The sequence below is a fragment of the Drosophila busckii genome, chromosome 3L (assembly GCF_011750605.1).
Source record: "Drosophila busckii strain San Diego stock center, stock number 13000-0081.31 chromosome 3L, ASM1175060v1, whole genome shotgun sequence".
Lineage (NCBI taxonomy): Eukaryota > Metazoa > Arthropoda > Insecta > Diptera > Drosophilidae > Drosophila > Drosophila busckii.
In genome coordinates, this window is record NC_046606.1 from 4,970,900 (window position 1) to 4,990,102 (window position 19,203).

The 19,203-nt window shown below is 36.1% G+C and overlaps 1 protein-coding gene across 17 annotated transcripts in view; it reads left to right on the forward strand.

Annotated features, from left to right (window-relative positions):
• The first annotated feature begins 728 nt into the window (after positions 1–728).
• LOC108599856 (potassium voltage-gated channel protein Shab) overlaps positions 729–19,203 on the forward strand; it is a 51,680-nt gene continuing 33,205 nt past the window's right edge. For 8 of the 17 annotated variants that reach the window (XM_017986798.2, XM_017986810.2, XM_017986800.2 and 5 more), the window contains exons 1-2: positions 730–877; positions 2,984–3,180. The gene's annotated coding sequence lies outside the window, so the exon portion shown is untranslated. Of the gene's footprint in view, positions 878–2,983; positions 3,181–19,203 lie in introns of all 17 variants that reach the window. The other 9 variants (XM_017986797.2, XM_017986799.2, XM_017986801.2 and 6 more) reach the window with 3 other exon arrangements.

Below are 19,203 nucleotides of genomic sequence, written 5' to 3' on the forward strand. Positions count from 1 at the left end.
TAAGTGTTCATTTTGCTTGATTAAAGCATCCACATTGTTGTCGTTGAGTTTGGTTTGCAGCTGATTCAGGTATAATAAGATAGGTTTCAAGATCTTGTAAGCATAATTGCCGCACTGCTGGTCTATGGGCTGGGATGCGAAATTACCTTAAATTAGTTTCACATTATCACAAAATTAACTTCACTTGCTGCTCACCTCATAATCGTCGCTGGCTGAAGCTTCAAAGAATCCATTTAGAGCCAATGTGAAAGCAATTAATAGAATATAATTGCATAAACGTTTACACTTCATTTTTTTAACAAATTTCCTTGCGCACGCGTTTGAAATTAAACGTTGACTAAAATCAGAATTAGATTTGGCGAAAGTTTTGGCTTCAGCATCCGCTCTAGTGCTGATAAGAGATAAGCTAATGCTTAAAGTGCCGTAGGTCAAGTTCGAAAATAGATTCGTGATAAGAAATTAGTTTTAATGTTTGTTTGTGCATTGGTTTTTTTTTTTTGGCATTTTTAATACTAAACTTATTTCATTATATGTGAAATAAAAATGTGCGCGCGAAATTCGAACTCACAACAATTGAAAGCAGATTGCACGCTGACAAAGGCAGCATGCTACGAATAAATGCTGCTGACTTAACAGAAACTGTTAATTAGCAGCTTAGCACACTGTGTCGAGTATGCGATGAGCAGAGTATGAAAAGTGGCCAAGTTTGCTGAGTGCTGTTATTTCCAAATTATTATTTTATAAACAGTCTGAAACGGACGTGTTGCTGCATGCTCGTGCGTGTCTCTTGGTATTGCATTAGAGTTGTTTCAAAAATTTTCGCGTAAATAAACGCATGCGGTTGTGAATGAAATTTATGGAGCAAGCAAACTGAAAAGTAATTAACCACATATTGATTATGTTTAATAAAAAAAAAAAAAAATAAAACAAAATGTGCTGCAAAAATTATAAATAAATTAGGCAAAAGTGAAATTGTCAAAATAAAATGTTAGAAAATTGCCGAAAATAATGCAAACAAATGTGAAATAAATCAAGTGCGACAAAAGGCACAAGCGGAAAAAACAAACAGAAATAAATTTTTTTGAAGGGGGGTATAGCAAACAAAATTTCTTGTGACGCGCGTTTAAAAGTGCAGAAAACAGCAGCCACAAGCAATCAATAGAATTGCCTTAACACAGACGGACAGACGGACAAATAGACAAAAAAAAAACAACAAACAATATGAGAAGGATATAAATTAGGATGCTGTAACAGAAAGTTTTCTTAGCTCTAATCCTTGGCGCTCTACGCAATCAAAATGTGCGCACATTAATAAAAACTTGCTCGTGATATAAATGGGCGCAAAAATCGAAAACTAGACAACAACAAATTTGTAGTAAAAACAGCAGCTCAGCAGCTTGATTGACAAAGCAAAAGGCGATGTGTGTATGTGTGTGTGTGTGTGTGTGTGAGACGCTTTTGAGGCTGCTGGCGTCAGTTGCGGCTAAAAACACGCAGCAGACGCAGACGCGGCGTCGCAATAAACATAAAAGTTATGCTTTTTGTATATATAATATATATATATAATATATATATATATATATATATATATATATGGTGGGTGCTTGCTGCGTCAAACTGGGCGCGGTATTATTAATGTAACTCAAGCAATTAGGCGCAAGTCGCTTAGCCAACTTGCAGTTGCATTAATAATTTTGTATATTCAAAAAGGCCGCAGTTAGCAGCGCTTGGGGAGCGCGCACTAATTAGGCGCACACACACACACACACATGTATATATATATAGCTTTATATATATTGTCACGTTTTTCACTTGACTAAGGTCAAAAGTTTTTAGTGTTTGCGCCGCGTCCATCAGCGTATTTGGTCTGAACTTGATGTTGTCGCTGCTGCTGCTGCTGTGGTCCACACACGCTGCTGCTGCTGCTGCTGGCGCTGCCGCTGTCGTCGCTGTCGCCGCGCTGCTCTCTTAGCGCTCGCCTTGCCTCGAGGCCTGCGGCTGCTATTTATAACATGTGCGCGCCCGCACACGAAAAAAAAAAAACAAAAAACCAAAATTCACATGGCAAAAGAAAAGTAAAACGCATGGCCAATAAATTTCCTTAGCATTGCTTAGCTCAAGTCTGTTAATTAAACTTTACAATTGTCTATATTCATTAAGTGTCGCCAAAGTTGCTTCAAACTGGGCGCAGGATACGCATACGCCGCTCTCTGTCGCTCTCGCTCTCGCACTCGCTCTCAGTCGTTTTTCTTCCAGGCTTTCCAAAATAACACATTCTGTTCAGCTTCGTGCTTTCGTGTCCTCGTACAAAGGCTTGGAAGGCGAGTTACTCGTTTTTGCTTTTCTCTTTTGCTTTTTCGCTTTTTTGACTGTTTTGTATTTTTGTATTAAAGTTTCGTTTCGCCTTGGCTTGTTGGGCTCAGTTCGTGGCTAAACTTTGGAGCGTGCTGTGCTGGAAAATTTTTGTATAGAGCGCAGCGCAGCGTAGCAATAAAAATAGAAAACTAAATAAAGTAAATATAAATAAAATTGAATCGAAAACTAAATTATAATAAAAGTTAAAACTTAATGTAACAAAACCATTTTGTGTGTGTATGTGTGTGTCTGCTTGAACTTTTGTATGCTAAGGCGTGTGCACACACACACACATAACACACATACAGACGCACGCTTTGGCAGACAGTTAGGCGTGCAGACAAAAAAAAAGCAATAGCAGCAGAAATCATAAAATGAAAGTAATATAGAAATAGAGCAAACGACAAAAGTAAAGGACAAAGCGTAGCCAACACTGCGTATACGCATTAACATAAATGTTACAACTGACAATGAAATTCATTTCCGTTTTTTTTGTTTGTTTGCTTGTCTGCAACACAAGGAAAATTTGCAAATATATCTAAACAAATTATCAAGCGTGTGCCTGTGTGTGTGTAAAATAAAAAAAATAAAAAAACACGCGCGTGTTATTTTCTTCAACTACTTGCAGTGAAAAGTGTAAGCGCGTGTAAGAAATTCAACATAAAATATCAACAAATGCGCCACAGTGCGTTGCGTGGTGTTTGAGCAAAAGTTTTTCAACTCTCTAAAAAAAAATTACACACTCTTAAACTCAACTATCTAACTATATGCTATATATATAACGCTAACTATATATACACAGCCAGTGCGTGTAATACAAGCCTGGTAAGTAGCTTTGACTTGCAAATTTTTATTTATATTTCGGTTACACGCTGCGTATGTGTAATTGACGTAAATAGCAAGCTGTATGAAATTATGTTAATACAATCGATATTTTGTACTTAGTTAGTCAAGTACTATATTTTGTTACGCCCACATGCGTCAATTAGTGCAACGACTTGAGCAACCAAAAGTTAGCCAAACGTTTCGCTCTTTTATTGCTACGTGCCTAGATAAGCAATCAACGCAACGCATAATGCGCGACTATCTAGACAGGCTAGTTTAGTTAGTCACAGGCATTTAGTTGTCTTCACAATTTTGACTGAAAGCTGCAGCGTGGGCTGGGCGTGGCAACAACAACAACAACAACAACACAGATAAGAACTGTATAACAAAAGGTGTAAACAAATATGTTGGCATGGCGCTTAATGGTTTTGCAATTTTATTTTAGCTATTGTCAGTGCGCTGTCAGCAATGTGTGTGTGTGTGTGATGTATGTGTGTGGGCGTGGCTGGTTTAAGGCGTTAGCTGCAGAGCTATCAAAACGTGCAAAAGGCACTTCAATTACATTTTAAGTGTCCTTTCGGGAAATTATTGCAAGTAGTTCCATTGACTATTTGAACATTTGAAACGCGCGCGCTCTCTAGCTAAACTTGTATTATAGTCGAATACGCTAGACTTCAAGTTATAGCTAGACTTGTCTTAACGTTTGCTAAAATTATTATAATAAATATATAAATTAAAGAAAATTATTGGAGCTCAGTTTGCGCTTAGAAACTTTGAACTGGCTGTACTCACTTATTTATGTTTTAAATTAGCGCTGGACCACGAGCCATATTAAATGCTAAAATAAGCAAAAAATTTTATAATAAATATATAAATTAAAGAAAATTATTTAGGCACAGTTTGCGCTTAGAAACTTTGAACTAGCTGCACTCACTTATTTATGCTTTAAATTAAATTTAAAATTATTTGGGCTTAGGTGTACTTAGAAATGTAAACTGGTTGGACATATTGTCATATTGAAAATATAAAATTAGCATAAATAAATATATAACAAATTTAAAATAAATTGTATGGACTGAGCTTGGGCTTAGAAACTTTGAACTGGCTGCACTCACTTATTTAAGCTTTAAATTAGAGCTAAGCACGAGCTTAAGTAATTGTTAAAGTAAGAAAAAATTATGCATAAATATATAAAAATTTATGAAAATTTTTTGGGCTTAGGTGTGGTTAGAAAATTTTGACGCTGGACTTACTTTAGAATTAGAGCTCAAAAAATATATAAAAAAAATAAAGAAAATTGTTTGGGCTGAGCTTATTATACTTTATATTATATATACTTGTATAGATTAAATAAGTAAAAATGAAATATTAAAATAAAATATATAAATTAAAGAAAATTATTGAGCTTGGGTTTGGTATCACTTATTTATATATTTTAACTAAATTGCTTAAATAAACATATAAAAATTAAAGAACATTTTTGGAGCTTACAAAATTGAATCTGACTGAAGCTCAGCTTTAGTTTAATTCATGCATGTGCTGCTCGTTCTAGGCTATGCCCCCAACTTCTTTGGCTTACATAAAATATCAAACTTTCGCTTTCTTTTTGCTAGTTGATTTGTTATGTAGCCAGCAGCTGTTCTACTTTTCACGATTGACATGTTGAACTTAAACGGGCGACAAAAACTTTCAAATGCGCTGCGTTTTTCTATTTTTTTTTAATAGTCACGCTACATTAAGCTGGCAAAGTTATTGAACAAGTGTCTGGGGCACACATATTAAAGTTGTTAACTCTTAGCTATTTGGTATTGAGGCCAGTCGCATTTGGAAGTCAAGTCACTTGACATGATTGAACGATAAATACGTAGATGGCTTTTTAAAAACGTTTTATGCATTAGTTTCGGGGCACCGGAAATGCTTTGGCCTGACGTGCATATGCAATGGCATAAAGGAAGTTTTGCTGTGGAGTGGAGTGGGGTGTGGTGGGGTGGAGTGGCGCATCCAAAGCTCAGCGAAGCGCAATTCCATTCATTTTTGAGTCGAAGGCATAATCAATATTTGGCAACAAGCCGAGCATGCATATGACAAACAGTGACAGCTACAGCTATAGCTACAAGCTTAACTACGCGACACGATATATGACCCGCTATATAGTGCTATATAGTAGCTGCTGCACTGGCGTCAAAGTTTTGGCAATAACGTAAAGTAAAATTAACATGAATCCAAATAAATTGTTTGATGTTTGCGCCTCAATAAAAATCAATGGCAAAATGAGAGCTGCACGATTTTCAGGCTCAGGCTCAGTCACGTTGTCATTTCAATTTGTTTGGCACAGTGGCGCGCGCGTGGGAGTTGCAATAGTCAAAGCTTGACAAGCAAGTCTGCAGTTGCACCTTATAATGAGCAAACGTGTCTGTGTGTGTGTGTGTGTGTCTGTGTGGGCGTTATAGCCGTCAAAAACTTTCGTGCGCTTGTCGCTGCCAAGAATAAAAAATAAAAGTGTGCAGCTTTCAATTTGGGCAACTGGAGCGCGTGTGGCACAGACTGCTGGAGCCGCTGCTGCTGTCCTTGTAGACACGTGTGTGCAATGCGTCGTATACGCAATATAATTAAACAAACAAGCAGACATCAGTCTTAAGCGTTTGCCCGTCTCCGGCCAAAGTTCCGTTTTCCGTTAACTTGGCTACTTTGCTCTGCTCTAAGTGCCAACGCATTTATGCTAAATGCTCTACAACAACAACTGCTTGTAACTAATTGCGCTACTACTACTTTCTCTCTCTCTCTCTCTTTCTCTCTCTATGTGTGTGTGTGGGTCAGTAATTGTGACTCAAAGTGCTGCACTTAAGCACACAGGCGCTGCAAAATATTTAAATGCAATTGCTTGTGGTTCTTGCCCCACCCAAGTGGCAGCTGGCTGCAAAATGTTGCTCGTTTGCCAAAGCAGTGTCAACAAAATAAATGAAAAGCTAAACGTCATAAAAGACAGAGAGAGAGAGAGAGAGATAGGGAGAGAGCGCAGCGCGCAATTGAATTCAAGTTAAGTAAGAGCCAAGTGCAAATTGCATTTTTGCTTTCAATGGCTGCTGTGTAAGCTGCTGCATTCAACTTGCAACATGTAGCATGTCTTCAAGAAATTTGCTTGTTCAATTTAGTTGCGCGCTACACAAACTTCTTTATATAATTTTTGTACTTAACTTAGCAAGTTTAACAATTTTTCAAGCTCAAAAATATAAATAAAAAATATGTCCTGTTATTTTTAGAGTTAGAGCTTGCCTGTATATAAGAAATTTGTGTGTGCAACTTAATTTTGTTTTGCATAAACTTCTTTATATAATTTTTGTATTAATCTAGTCAAAACTATAAAGTTTATAAATTTGCTTTAGGCGCTTAAAAATGTAAAAAGAATTTATAGGTATTTTTTAATTTATTAGCTTGACTGTTAGCTGCTGCATTTAACTTGCAACATGTAGCATATCTTTAAGAAATTGTTGTATGCAATTTAGTTGCATGTCACATACATTCTTATACATTTTTAAATAATTTTTTAGTCAATTCAGCAATTTTATTAAGCGCTTAAAAATGTGTAAGAAACAATTTCTTATTAATTTTGAAGCAAATTTGCAATTTTAATTGCATTAAATTCTATGTGAATAAATGTACTTGTAGCTGTATTATTTAGTTTTATTCTAATTTTTATTTAATAAATGCCCACAAATCTTTTTTTGTTATTGCTGCTTATAACTTTTTGCTATACCAAAGTGTATGCCCAAGTTGAGTAAATTCGCTTTGTTATTGCGGTTGCTATTTTCTTGCAATTATAACGCTGCTCAGCAGACAAGAGAAAGCCGCAAGGACTCGCACTCTCTCCCTCTGCCTCTCACTCTCACTCTAGCTTTCAATCTCAAGCCTTCTGCGTCTCATGCTGCGGCTTGTCGTTCAGCCTCAATGCCTCAGCTTCCGTTCAAGCAAACTGACAAACCGACTTGGGGCGGTAATTGCAGCCAAAGTTGAAGCCATCAAGGCTGCAAGCCCCAACATTAGCAGCGTCAGCAGCAGCAGCAGCAGCAACAGCTTTTATAATAAAAAACTATTAATATATAATGTTGTTGCTTGCAACTTCATAATTATGACCACGTTTGGACTTTTATCAGTGCGAAAGCACTCACAGTTTTTGTTTTAATGGCGCGGAAATTCAATTAAGCACAAAAACCCTTCAGCCTGTCATTGCTGCCAAGACAAGTCTGTGGCAGCGGCAGTGGCAAGTGGCAAGTGCTTGATATTTGTTTTATCTTAATAAAGTTAAAAGCGCTGACGCTTTTGTTCAACTCTGCACTGTCAACTGCACAAAGACGTGTCAAACTTGCTCCACACCTGCGTGTGTGTGTGTGTGCGTGTGTGCGCAGATCAAAGCTTCTTAGGAAATTGAAAAATACATTTTTTTATTTTTTACTTTTGCTGCACAAGCGTGAATAACATGTAAATCATGTTTAAAAACAAAAGCAAGTTGTATGCAGCAAGGCGCACGTGCTTCGTGGCGAGGTCAGAGCAGGCGTTCAAAAGCTGCCACATTTTGTTGCAAGCGCCCACTGCTGACTTATTTATGTCGCAGCTGCTGCAAGCAAATGTATAAAATGCTAAAGCTACAGGTTGCACTAACTAGAAAGCACAGCAGCCAAGCCAGCAAAAGAAAGTTTTAAAATAACAAAAACAAATTAATTGAAATATTAATAAAGTAAAGTTTGTAAATCATTGAAAAATCAATAATAAAATGTAAGAGTTAAATTATTTTAAAGCAAACCAAATTGCGCTTAGACAAAAATAAATATTTTTTTTAATTATTACTTTTATTTATAGCAAATGCTTTAGTTGAACTATTGCCACGCAATTTCTTTTATATTATTCAAAAAGGAAAACAATTTGTTATATTTGTTAACAGCATAAAATTTGCTAAACTAATTCTAATGTTTGAAAATAAATTTAAAAATATAAATTCAACAAAATTAAATTCTAAGCTACAATTCGTGCAGTTTTTAAAGTCATGCATAGATTGTTTTAAATATTGAAAATAAAACACGTAAAAAATGTTTATAAATTAAAATTTTTGGCATTTCTTTTTATATTAAAAAAAAGAATGTTGTTTGCTATGCTGCAAGTTTTAATGCCAAATTGTTGGCAGCAGCTTCACTGTACTTTGCAGCAGACACGTACACACACACACACAGGCACACACATACATATACACATACATAGTCACACATATGTCTGCACTTTAACGGAAAAGGCTAAGCGAGCGAGCAAAGTAAAAGCGCCTTCAGCTAACTGCTTATGCACACATAGCCCAGCTAAAAGCATATGTCTCTACCTATGTGTGTGTATTGCTTTTAGCTGCACACACACACACATGCACATATTATAAATATTTACCTGTAGCATGAAAGAGAAACGTGCGCTCAAAAGGATACAAAAAGCTGTTTGCTAGCTTTGCTGCTGGACGAGCTGGACACCTAGCTGGGGAATTAATTAATAATGCCTGAAACTGAAACTGCCTGCCACAATAATGCGGCAAGCACATGCAGCATGCCCCAGAACGCGCAACGCGACTTCCAATTTATGCGCTCAGTGTATTTTACTATTTAATGAAGCACTCTCGAGCTCTGTAGCTCGAACTTAAACTCTTTAACGCTTCGCTTCGTTTTGTTTGTTTGTCTGCTTTAGTTTTTGTTATTTACCTTTGGGCTATAAATAAGCTGGCGTTGCCAAAAATATTTTTAGTAATGCAATTTGCCTAAGAGCCAAGTAGACGCCAAAATATTTATTTGTCACTTGGCAGCATTGAATTTAACAGATTTCAAGCGATAAAATTATATCTGTAGCCACTGACAGCGAGCACTCTGCACCACCAAACAAATCAATAAAATCTTCAAATTTATTGTCTACATAAACAAATACACAAATCAACTTTTTGCTCAAGCTGAAAAGCTAAAGTACTAACATAAGGCATGAGCGCATGAAATACTTGTCATAAAAAATATGGAATTATGTTAGCTGGGCTGAAAAAAAAGCGCGCATGACTAGCAAATACACTTTGTGAAAAATAATAAAATAATTATATACTTTTAATTATAATAGGCGTTACAAATGTGAAATAAAAAAAACTTGGCATGCACAACTTGTTGATACGCTTTACAAAAATTACAGAAAATAAATATTTAGGTAAAAACATAAAGTTAGTTTAACAAATATTATTATATACAAAAGCTAGCAGAAAAAAATGAGCTTGCACAACTTGTTGATACGCTTTACAAAAAAAAAAACACAGAAAATAAATATTTATGGAAAAACACAAAGTTAGTTTAACAAATATAAATATAAACATAAGCTAGCAGACAAAAATGAGCTTGCACAACTTGCTGATACGCTTTACAAGAAAATTTAAAATGCTGTTATTTTATATTATATAAAAAATGAAAATTAGTATAGCAATTTGAATATAAACATAAGCTAAAGGGGCAAAAGGGGGGACCCAAAAATGAGCTTGCACAACTTGCTAATATGCTTTACAAATATAAAAATAGTATATATGAAAAATATGCAATTGCAGGCACATAAAAAATATTAATTCGTATATACTTTGCATAAATAAAATTTTAAATCAAATTTTTTGTAGATTATTTTGATTTGTGTTTAACCTTAAGAGATCAGCGCACAAACTTTTCATATCACTCAAGCAATTTTTATTAATGATGTACAACATCCGACAGATTTTTGCTTATAGACCATACATTAAATGAGATAACCTTTGATTATATGCATACCTGATGTGGTTGTTGTTGTTTTTGTTTTTGTTATTATTATTATTATTGCGCTTGATTTGTTTGTTTAGCGTTTGAAACGAAACATGCTTTGGCCTGCTTCAGTGGGCGTCAGTGGCATCAAATAAATATTAAAGTAAACACTAATAAAATAGCAATAGAAAAAAAAACTGTACGCTTGATGGATTATAAAATATTATTAATAAATACACACTTTGCATATGTGAGCAAAGATAAAAAGCTTAAAAGCTATGCTGACTTAGCTCTAAGCCACTTTGGCTGCTAAGCTATTTGCTCAAGCTGTGACGTATACTTGATATGATGACGTTGATTATTATTTTACACAGTGCACACTTTATGCTCTCAAGTGAGATTATCCACAAATTGTTGACGCAACTTGTGGCACGATTGGCCTGTGAAAGGTTCACACTCAGCAAGGGGCCCAAGCTGTGTCAACTTGCTGCTTTTCTTTTGGTGGCACGCCTCAGCGTCCTGTCGCCGTGACTGACATAATTTCCATGGCAATTGATTGACAATTGCGGCATTTTGTGGCACATTTGCTGCTGCTGCTGCCGCTGCTTGTATCGATTAGCCTAGCCCAGCAACGCGGCTGTTGACGCGGCAGCTGACTGGACACCATGGGGGGGCAGCCAGCTCGACTGGGTGTGGCACTCACATTTATAAATGAAAGCCGAGTGTAATTGAATTGAGTTGCAGCTAAAAAGCAACGCACGCCTACAATTTGCAGCTTGCATATGCCTGCATTCCCACAGTGTGCAGAGGGGGGTTGGGGGCTGTACAATTTGCATAATTTGCGCCTTGCTCAACTGTCTCTGGGGCACTAGTTCTGCTGCACTAGTACGCTGCATATTATCAACTACTCAAAGGGCGCAGTCAAGCAAATGGCGAAAAACAATTAGACGCGCATGTGTGTGTGTGTGTGTACGCATGTGTGTGTGTGTGATTCAGTTATGCATGAATGCATTTGTTGCCTGCAGGCAGCAAGTAACAGCTTGACTGTCCATTGTTCTTAGACACGTTTAGAGGCAACAGCAACAGCAGCACTGAGGCGGCAACATCTTGACATTTGCATACAAAACAGTGAAGCTATTGTCTGCCACGCCCACGCCCCCACTGCCTGCGCCTAACTGACGTTAAATTGTGTAGTCATTGTCGACATTTATCTGCCACTGACAGTTGCACTCTTCCATCTTCAGCAGCAGCAACAGCAGCAGCAGCAACTTTAAATTAAGAAATACTCTTAGGCACACTTAGCCTTTGCGCTTGCCAGACAATTTGTAAGTGTTTTGTTATTGTAAACAAACATTTGTATTTGTTGTTTAATGAAAATTTCGTAATTAGAAAGCGCAGAGGCAAAGAAAAGTTGCAGCTGCTCTAATTGTTTTTAATTTGTAATAAAATATAGAATTAATTGCATACAACAAGTGCAAACAGATTTTTTTCAATAATTTAAATAATTTATATACAATTTATGTCTTCTCAGCAATTTATAAATAAATATACAATTTATTCAAATTCACTAATCAATTAGAGCTGCGCATTTATTATAAATATTTATATATATAAACATCAACGAATCAAATAGAAGCAATGCCATAAACACATTTTTAAAGCATTTTAATATTTTAAATAATTTATTTACATTAATTTCAAACAAATTTCTTCAACATTTTAAATAATTTATTTACAATAAGCGCCAATCCAAATAAAAATAAGTAAAATCTACAATCGCTTGCATAATTCAATTAAAATCAATAATAACAAATTCAAAATATTTTAAATAATTTATTTACATACTTTATCAATTAAAAAAAAATATATAGAATTAATTTCATACAAAATTGTATCAACAAGTGCCAAAGAACTTTTTTAACATTTTAAATAATTTATTTACAATAAGCGCTAATCCAAATAATTAAATTAAAATAAATATAAGCAAGTAACTTTTTTCAATATTTTAATTATAAATTTTTTCCTTTTGACAAATCAATTAAAGCTGCACATTTGCAATAAATATAAACGTAATCAAATAACAAATATAGCTACTGCAATTAACAAACTGTGGAATTTTTTTAATATTTAAAATATCTTATGATTCCATTTATTTGAGAACTACTTTGATTTTCTTTTGCATTTGCGCTGCGCAGCTAAATTAAATTTATTAAAAAAAATCAAACAGCTTTTGGCCCAGCTCTGCAATAAATATAGAAACCAACTGTGCAGCACTCAGCATGCAAAAATAAACAGTAAATTGTAGTTAAAAAATGTTGGCGGGGCCATTTACATGTATTTTCATTTATCAGGTGGTTTTCCCAAATGCCTTAAAATAGCCACTGAACGTTTTTCAATGAGCACGACAAGGCTGAGCGCGCCGCGTATTATGTGGGCCAAGCGACGACTGCAGTCGCTCTCGCTCTCTCACTCTCTCTCTCTCTTTAATACTTGTGTGTGCTTGAATTTTTATTTTTAATTTAGCAAAATTTGAATAAAGCGCTGCCCACACCAAAATAAATTCTTACTCATATGTGTGTGCGCCTCTCGCTGCCTTCAATTTGTGCTTTGCTTTTAATTATTTACAACAATCATATTCAACAAAAATCAAAAAGAAAAGTGCATAAATTTATGTGTAGCGTTTTTTTTTTGTGGCGCTATTTTTAGCAATGGCTATAAGTATTTTTGTTTTTGCATGTCAACCAACGTGGCGTATGCGTAATTATTGCTGCTGCCTGTTTATTTACAAATGCTGCTGCTGCGAACACTTGAGTATAAACAAGTATTTGTTTATAAATTTGTTGCTATTGCTATTGTTGTTGCTTGAGTATTACTTTGCATAACGCAATGAATATTGTTTATGAGCCAACATATGTTCAAAACACAATATTTATTATTGCAATACATACATATAGTTTTACTCATTATAAGAATTTTCAGCGAAATTCATTTTCACAAATTTCGCTCTCGGCGCAAAATAATAATAATAATAATAAAGGAAATGCACGTTGTTGCTCGTTGGCGTCATCAATTTAAAAATTCGCAGCCAGCAGTCAGCTGATAACGGCTACGTACGTGCCACATGCTGTGGCAACGAGGCAAGCAGCAGCAGTCATAGCTCGAAGAAGAAGGTCATTATGTTTATTAGTTGCACTTTATTTTGAGAGCAACGCCAACGTATTTATTTTTTACCTCTATGCAATGCAAGCGCATTGCAAATTTATTTCCGTTTAGATTGTGTCATGTTGGTAATTTTAGCGCACACGCTGCGTATACGCAATGCCAGGCGGCAATGCGCTATATACATAAATTTAACGCACTGTCAACGCTCGCTGGCTGCATTATGCTTTCCCCACCCACACCCACACCCACCCACCACCCACTTAACTCATAAATTTCAGCGCCTTATGATGTTTTATCGCTGTTGTTGTTGTTAAGCGCGTCAGCTCGTTAATATTTAAGCCCAGTGTCGAGTGCAATTTGAGAGTAGAAAGGCCAATGCTTTTGCTCTTGCCGCTTACATAATGCGCTTATGGTTTTGTGACACCTGCCAGCGAATTTCTTAGCAGTTGCATTGTTGTGGCTTTATTGATTTTCAGCTTGAAATTTAGCCATGCAAAACTTACATTAATGTGAGCCATTTAGCTAAATGGCCTAGAACATAAATCTGCTGTAATTTAGTGCTAAGTGCAGCAGCCAGCACAAAGCGATTTGAAGCAGCAGCAGCCTGCGGCTTTATTATGGCTTGTGCACTAGCTCAAGACTTAAAGCATTAAACTTTGTTCGCTGCTCTCTTATAATTTCTACGCCAGTAATTTCAGCAATTTGGCAATTCAAAAAACAAAACTTTGGCTGCATTGACAAACTTTCTGACACTGGTTTAATAACTATTTTGAATTTCGAACTTTCAAGCCTTTTTGGTCCAACTTTTAATCAAGTGCAAAATGATTGGCACACCAACTATGGCAAAAGTATTAATGATTGTTTGCAACTTTTGGCTTAACTTTGCTTTTAATACGCCTAAAATTAAGCTAAGCGCAAAGTTCACACAACAAATTGATGGCAAATCAAATCCTTAGCCTTAATAGACTATACGTGTTAACATAAAAACTTAATTATGTCTTTTTCACACATTGTTGTCTGCACATGTCGTTAACAAATTTGTGTACAACATTCGGCCAACGGGCTTTTCATGTTTGCTGCTTGCGACACCCTTTTGTTCATTGCATGCCATAAAACAAAGGCCAAAAGTTATTATGAACTCGTGGAACGAGCCGAGGCTGCAATTGCAATTGGGCACTGGTTATTGATGCGTTTGCCTTACCATAAAAAAATGGCTGTAAAATAGCAATTATGGCAAAACAAACAACTCTATATGCATTGAAATTTATGGCCTGTTTATTGTTATTGTTGTAATGCGCAATTAAAGCTGCCAAGTGCATTAAATTAAATTAAATTATAAACTCATGACAATGATAAAATGCAGGGCCAAACTGGCTAGCGAGTGTGCAATGCACTTTAGATCCAGTCGCATTTATTTTTTACATATTTTTTATAATGAGCATACACTTTATCAACAAAATTGAAACATGCACACGTTACATACAAAAAGTGTATTCAGAAGTTGGTTAAAAATGTTTAAGGTGAAGCAATTATGAATAAAAATATGTTTAAGCTAATTTAGAATGCTTTAAGTTACAATAATTTGGCAGTATGCACTAAATTTAACGAATTTTGGCATAAAAGTTATAAAAAGTGTGTACTAAAGTTGGATAAAAATATTTTAGTTGCAGCAAATATTGCAAACGTTTTATATAAACTTATTTAGATGTTAATGTCACAATAATTAAGCAGAATTGCACTAAATTTAATGCCTTTAAGTATAAATGATACAAAAAGTGTATAAAGTAGTTGAGTAAAATTATTTTAATTGAAAAACAATTATTTATCAACTTATTTTGAGCAACTAAAGTCACAATTATAGAGCAGAATGTTTGAAACATTTATGCGTTAAAGTAGTGTATAAAGTAGTTGAGTAAAAATATTGAAATTAAAGCAAATATGAAAAGAAATATATTTGTAAACAAATTTAGATGCTTAAAGATAACATTCATTTTTTATAAAGTGTATATCGCAGTCGTGTTAGTATTTATGGAAGAACTATATTCTGATCAACAATGCCAATTAAAAACTTGGTCGGAGCTACTTTATTTATGTATTTATAAAAACAAAATATAATTTTTTCAAAGTTTATTTAGGTACCTTTTTAATTTGCACACATTAGTAGATTAGAATTCACGATTTCGAAAGTTGTTGCCCAAAATACAAACTTGAGCAAGAACAAAAGGTAAGCAGTAAGAATTGCAGTTGCCAAAAACAATTGTAATTTCTATATTGAACTTGAGCTGCAGCTTGATGATTAAGAGATAGTGCGAGTGGTGGGCGGTGGGTGGTGTAAGCATAAGCGTGGGCGTTGACGCAAATAGCACGAAAATGTCAGCGACGTTGTCCATAAAGAAATATACACGAGCGTTGCCCATTAATGTGGCCCAGACAAAATGTAAAGCAGCAGCCAAGCGAACGCTTTTGTTGTTGTTCTTGTTGTGCAAAAATAAAAACAGAAAATTTGGTTCATTACTGAGAGCGGAGCCACCTTGACGTTGTCGCTTGAACTCACTTCCACACACACACAGGGAACTATTGAAGGGTGGCCACGAAGGTCTCTCAGAAAACAACAAAAACAATTCAAACTGACAGGCCAGTACATATAAGAAAGCTAGACATTTAACATTTATGCCGAGCATAGCCAAAAATTCTTTATTGCTCTCGTTGCCTTTTGATTATAATTTTTTCGTCTGCCTGGTTTCCTTTTCCTCATGTCATTAGATAAAAGTGCGCACTTGCTTTGGCGCATAAACAAGAAAAATTATGCGCCGTCATGCCATTAATTCCATTAATTTTATTTAGATTACACGTAACTATAATTTCCATGCGTGTGTGTCTTACAATCAGTTTACTTTTTATTTAGGCAATTCCCATTTCCAGCGAAGCACATGCAATATAATAAGCAAAACGTTTCGAGTCTATGGGGAACAATTCAACTTTGTATGATTTCTACGAATGTGTTTTATTTTTTGTTTTTGGGCCATGACCAGTGCATAATTTATTGCACAATAACTAAGAATTATATTTTGCAGTAGATTTTCATATTTATTTTATGCAATTCACACGTTGCTAGAATTAGAACTACTCTATAGTGTGGCTCATTGGTGAAATGTTGGTGAAACGTTGGTGAAATTAAAATGGCAATGCAGTCACCAATATATATATATCAACTGTATTAGCAATCAATAAAAAATTCACCAATACTTAACTTTGGTGAATTCACCAATTCAACAACAAAAGCTTGTTACCAACTGTACCGAAGGGTAAAATCATAGCGTAGCCTTTCAAGTGCTTTTGCGTTTTGATTGATTAGCAAATTATTGCGGCACAGTGGGCATATAATTCATACAAGAGATATAGACGTAATTTATTGTACATTTCTAGAATTTTACAGCATATTTCAGCTGCTTCCTGTGTAATACCCCACCCACAATTGTTTTTGCATTTTGTTATAAAACAAAATTTTAGACAACTTTTTTTTTTGTTCAGCCAGCAGGCATGTGACTAAGTTTCGACTAATTTGTAGACACTTGTGAGCAAAAGAGCGCAAAATGTATTCTCAAGCGCATTTGGCCATGTTGTGCGTCAAGTGAACCGCACTGGGGTGAAGTGAGGAGCAGATTTTCGCTTCAAGCTGTAGGGATTTAAATGCTGGCGCATTTATGCTGTCAGTGGACTTGTCAAACACAGCGACACATACACACACACACATACACGCAATTGTTAATGAATAAAATGAGCAAAGTTTTCTTTTTTTTTTTTTTTTTTTGAGCGTACAGTTTGGCAATTGGCCCAGTAAATGCTTTTGTCACATACGCCAAGACAGTTGGAAATAATATATAGCTGAGGGTAGAATGAGAAGCCTTATAAGTTAAATAGAATTGAATAAAAATTGCAATGCTATATAATAAATATTATCAGTAGCTTGTGCAGCCATAAAAGTTAAATTTACATTTGGTGATCAATTAAATAAACGCTTAAACAAGAACAATAATCGACTGATGCTAAGAAATCTATTGAGGCAGGCGAGCAATTAGTGTGGGTAAAACTGAGCTCAAGAGCGCAGCAGCAGCTTTATTTACTCACTCTCTCTCTAAGCAGTTGTCAAATCAAAGTAAAGATGCGCTCAACAAAATGGCGGCTTTACATTTGCTTCTGCTGAATTGTAGCCTAGCGCGCTCACTCTCACTCTCTAAGCAGTGGCGTGCATTAGGAAAAAAGGGCTGCCATCGGTCTTTTGCCTACGCTCATGTCGCCTTTAACGCTCTCACTCTCTAGCGCGCTCACTCTCACTCTCTAAGCAGCGATAGGCTCGCATGTTGTGCAGATCAAATCAAATTGCACTCAAGCATTGCAGCTTTGCTTATGCTCATTTTTAGGCTAGCGCGCGCTTACTCTCACTCTCTAAGAAGTGGTGGGCATTCTATCTCCGCTGTCTTCGTTTCTGTGTTTCATGTTTCGCCTTTGAACGCTCTCACTCTCTAAGCAGTGGCGGGCTTGCATTTAGCGTAGGTCAAATTTCACTCAACACTATTGCTGAAGACAGCGCTCATGTCGCATTTGGCGCCCTCTCTCTAAGAAGTGGAGCTTGTATTTAACGTATGTCAAGCCACTCAATACCTTTGCAGCTCCTGCATTCGTCAAGTCTAAACTAAATTGCACTCAACAATATGGCGGCTTTACATATGCTCCTGCTCATTTCTACGCTCTCACTCCCATTCTCTTGGGCGTCTTGGGCTTGCATTTTGTGTAGATCAAAACTGAGTTAAATCGCTCTCAAGCACATTGCGGCTTTACTTTTGCTCCTGCACAATTGTTGGCGCGCGCTCACTCTCGCTCTCTAAGCACTGCTGCGGCATGCGAAGACAGCGCTGCCGTGCGGCCTTTTGCCTACGCTTACCCACTGCGCGGCTTACACTTAGTAGGTCCCTAAACTCTAAATATCATTGCAGGCTTTACTCATGTCACTGCTTCATACTCTCACCTCTAAGCCATGGCGGGCAACTTAAAGGCAGCGCTGCCGCCTACGCTCATGTCGCCTTCGGCTCTTTCACTCTCTAAGCAGTGGGGGCTGCCGCTTGCAATGCTAAGGCTCAAACGTTTAGTTCGCGATCAACGCTTGTCGTGTGCAGTTCAGTAGGCGAAATCCGCGCTGCAATGTGTTGTGAAAAACAAACGGTAAAAACTTGTGACTCTCTTTGCTATTGCCCGCGCCGTTCGCTTGCCTATCTTTGCATTTACCGTAAACGATTTTGTTTATTACAAGCGCTTAAAGCAAGCTGCTTTTGCATTTACCGTAAAGTGAACCAAATGCATTGACAATTTACTTGGAATTTTTGCGTAAAAACTCAATTCTGCACAACTTTAATTAAAATCAAACTTGGCGCATAAATTACTGTGACGTAAGTGTTGTAACCCCCTCACGTTTGTTTGTCATGCACTTGAGCTTGTGCTAATTTATAAAATATTATAATTTTTATGCATAATTGCAATTAGTTTAAATATTAAAATATTGCGCTCTCTGGCACTTTTAAGCATTTATGGCATTTTAATTACGCCATAAATATGCAAAATTAAAAGGACATTAAAAAATTATGCGTAAGCCAATTTGATGTTGACGCATATAAAATACTTTTTACAATCAAAGCCAAGTTGTTTGATTGGAATGCCCCAAGTGTTGTTGAGTCAACAAATAAAGCAGAATAGGGAACAATAGATGATGATGGCGATGATGATTGCTGTTGGATTAACAGAACGTGGCTGCTAAAAATAGCAAAACAACAATCAAATATTTGAGGAAATGAGCATGGCATACAATAAAAATCATTGAGTAGTTGCTGTTGCCAGTTGTTGTTGTTGTTGCTGGCCCAAATTAATAATAGATAACAAAAGCGAGCGTAATAACAATGAAAAGCGAGGCTATAAAATGAAATAAAAGCGGCAGCCAAGTGCTTAAGGATAATCACAACAATAACAAAAAAGCAGCAACTGAGTCAGTTAATTGGAAATGCAAGCCGCGTGGCTATTGTAATTA